The 3,501-nt window shown below is 40.9% G+C and overlaps 1 non-coding gene across 1 annotated transcript; it reads right to left on the bottom strand.

The window, feature by feature from the left end:
- Positions 1 to 1,636: 1,636 nt before the first annotated feature.
- Positions 1,637 to 1,751, bottom strand: LOC136729247 (U5 spliceosomal RNA). Its single transcript, XR_010808862.1, has one exon. It is a non-coding gene; the product is annotated as a U5 spliceosomal RNA (small nuclear RNA).
- Between the last annotated feature and the right edge of the window lie 1,750 nt (positions 1,752 to 3,501).

The following is a 3,501-nucleotide window of genomic DNA, read 5'->3' as shown; positions in this document are numbered from 1 at the left end:
TAGGTCATTAAGTTTTCTTCTTAGTTCGCCTTCTTTTCCTAAAATAAAAATAAAATAAATAAAACCCTGCATTATGTCCACAGATATTTGGGGATTATATTTATTTGTCATAAAAATACTGTGCTTTGACCATACAAATTAAGATGAACAGCCAACACTGAATCAAAACTGAAGTTAAATTATATCTGGTTTAATTTATTTTGTGATTTGGGGGATTTTATTGTAAAGCACAACACACAATAAATCGTTCTTACAAATGCCAGTCAAGTATGACGAGTTTTTAGCGCCCTCACCACCACCTACCATGTTATAAGAGTATGTTAGAAGTACAACACATTAATAACTTAAACATTCATTTCAAATATACTGTGATTGTATATATCAAATAGCATGTAAAGACTTTAATGTTTTTTTTTTAAATAAACATTGTTACCAGTCATAATGATCTGCGCTTCATGGACAGGCCATCCACCTTTTGGAGGTTTGTTCGTGTCTCTCCACTCTGCTCTGAAGTTTCGAGTCGTCTCTTCGTCATCATCAGCAATGCTGAATAAATCAAAATTGCGAAAGCAAGCAGTGGGAATCACGCTGTAAGAGTCTTTGTCGACCCCGCTTTCCCACTTCACCAACGCGTGCATCACCGCCATACTACCTTCACCTTCTCGTCCGTTTTTTCTGCGCCTTTTTCCCCCGACAAGTCACGGCACAAAAAACAGTCCCGCTCTGCATTCTGGTACTTGGCGTTCTTAATAACACCAACAGGGTGTAATCGCATAGACCACTCGAGTATAAAGTACTACATATCCCATCAGTTACAGTTTTTTTTCATCTTCTGAAACTGCAATTTAGCACTTTCAACTGTTTCTTAGTGATTCCTAGAATTACTAACCGGTATTGTAGTCAATGTGTTTATAACCTTTTTTGTTTAACGATTTGTGTGTTATCCTATGGGATCCCATGGTCTTTGATTTGGTCACGGAAGTGATTTGTCTTTGATTTGTTGATCTAGAGTTGAATTTTAATTAGTTTTTCCCTTTTGTATAATTAGTGTAGTGCTACATTTAGTCTTTGTTTTTAAATAAATTTGACAATTTATATCTTTGGAATTGGTGTCTGCGTCCAATTATTACAGAAATTGAGTTCTACAAGACTCCAGGATTCGTGATAAGGTGATACTATGAATTCACTTCTTTAATTGAAATTTAAAAGTGTACCTTACGCTACATATATGTATGTATGTATGTATGTATGTCCAATTGCTTTGACAATACAAATGAATTGAATTGAGAGGGAGAGAGAGAGAGAGAGAGAGAGAGACAGACAGACAGACTGACAAACAGAAAAACAGACAGACACAGACACACACACACACAGAGCCAGCCAGCCAGCCAGCTCAGCGATGACATCACGAGCCTCTCTCAGCTGACTGCTATGACATCACAGAGCACGTACATTCCGTTGCTTGCCGTCTGTCAACCACTCAGTCACTGCCAGCCAGACTGGCTGGCTGGCTGGATGGGGGGGCTGCTTGCTGCTGCTGCGTACCTTAGCAAGCTTATTTGCTTGACCGGCCTTCCTACTCCTCTGCCCACATGCCCACCTATGCCCGATCTGCTGTTCACCTGGATCACAGCTCTGCCCCAACAAGGCAGAGCCCCCCAAGAATGGTACAAACTCACCCACGATCCCCTCCACGGAAAGCTTTAGCAAAAGGCAAAAGCGTTATACGTAATGAAGAGGAACCCGAGTCCAAGACGCATCCGACCAGCCATACATATTTGTGTGTATTAAAGATCACATTTTCTTACATTTAGTTTTTCTGTACTTTATTACATCTTATTGTGATTTATAAAAGTATTGTTTCTATTCCATATGTATGTATGTATGTGTGTGTGTGTGTGTGTGTGTGTGTGTCTGTCTCTGTGTGAAAGTTAGTGTGTGTGTCTGTACGTGTGTGTGCCTGTCTCTGTGTGAAAGTGTGTGTGTGTGTGTGTGTGTGTGTGTGTGTATATGTCTCTCTGTGAAAGTGTGTGTGTGGGTGTGACAGTGTGTGTGAGTGTCTGTCTGTCTGTCTGTCATGTAACTCGCACATCTGTGAGGGCACCATTTTTGCAGAAGAGATGTACACATTTTGGAGCAACATATGCTGCCATCCAGACATCATCTTTTCCAGTGACGTCCCTGCATTTTCAAACAGATCACATTTTATTACACTTTGTTTATCTGTACTTTATTACATCTTATTGTGATTTATACTTGTAATGTTTCTTTTCCATATATATGTATGTACAGTGGGGGAAAAAAGTAATTGATCCCCTGCTGATTTTGTACGTTTGCCCACTGACAAAGAAATGATCAGTCTATAATTTTAATGGTAGGTGTATTTTAGCAGTGAGAGACAGAATAACAACAAGAAAATCCAGAAAAATGCATTTCAAAAAAGTTATAAATTGATTTGCATGTTAATGAGGGAAATAAGTATTTGACCCATTTTCAATGCCCTGGCTTAGGGAAGGAGGTTCTCACCCATGATTTGACGGTACATGGCCCCGTCCATCGTCCCTTTGATGCGGTGCAGTTGTCCTGTCCCCTTAGCAGAAAAACAGCCCCAAAGCATAATGTTTCCACCTCCATGTTTGATGGTGGGAATGGTGTTCTTGGGGTCATTCCTCCTCCTCCAAACACGGCGAGTTGAGTTGATGGCAAAGAGCTTGATTTTGGTCTCATCTGAGACCACTTTCACCCAGTTCTCCTCTGAATCATTCAGATGTTCATTGGCAAACTTCAGACGGGTCTGTACATGTGCTTTCTTGAGCAGGGGGACCTTGCGGGCGCTGCAGGATTTCAGTCCTTCACGGCATAGTGTGTTACCAATTGTTTTCTTGGTGACTATGGTCCCAGCTACCTTGAGATCATTAACAAGATCCTCCCATGTAGTTCTGGGCTGATTCCTCACCGTTCTCATGATCATTGAAACTCCACGAGGTGAGATCTTGCATGGAGCCCCAGACTGAGGGAGACTGACAGTTATTTTGTGTTTCTTCCATTTGCGAATAATCGCACCAACTGTTGTCACCTTCTCACCAAGCTGCTTGGTGATGGTCTTGTAGCCCATTCCAGCCTTGTGTAGGTCTACAATCTTGTCCCTGACATCCTTGGACAGCTCTTTGGCCATGGTGGAGAGTTTGGAATCTGATTGATTGATTGCTTCTGTGGACAAGTGTCTTTTATACAGGTAACGAGCTGAGATTAGGAGCACTCCCTTTAAGAGAGTGCTCCTAATCTCAGCTCGTTACCTGTATGAAAGACACCTGGGAGCCAGAAATCTTGCTGATTGATAGGGGATCAAATACTTATTTCCCTCATTAACATGCAAATCAATTTATAACTTTTTTGAAATGCGTTTTTCTGGATTTTCTTGTTGTTATTCTGTCTCTCACTGCTAAAATACACCTACCATTAAAATTATAGACTGATCATTTCTTTGTCAGTGGGCAAACG

The sequence above is a fragment of the Amia ocellicauda genome, unplaced genomic scaffold, assembly GCF_036373705.1.
Source record: "Amia ocellicauda isolate fAmiCal2 unplaced genomic scaffold, fAmiCal2.hap1 HAP1_SCAFFOLD_30, whole genome shotgun sequence".
Classification (NCBI taxonomy): Eukaryota; Metazoa; Chordata; class Actinopteri; order Amiiformes; family Amiidae; genus Amia; species Amia ocellicauda.
Note: the sequence above shows the minus strand (reverse complement) of the source record. Positions and strands in the feature narration are given on the sequence as shown.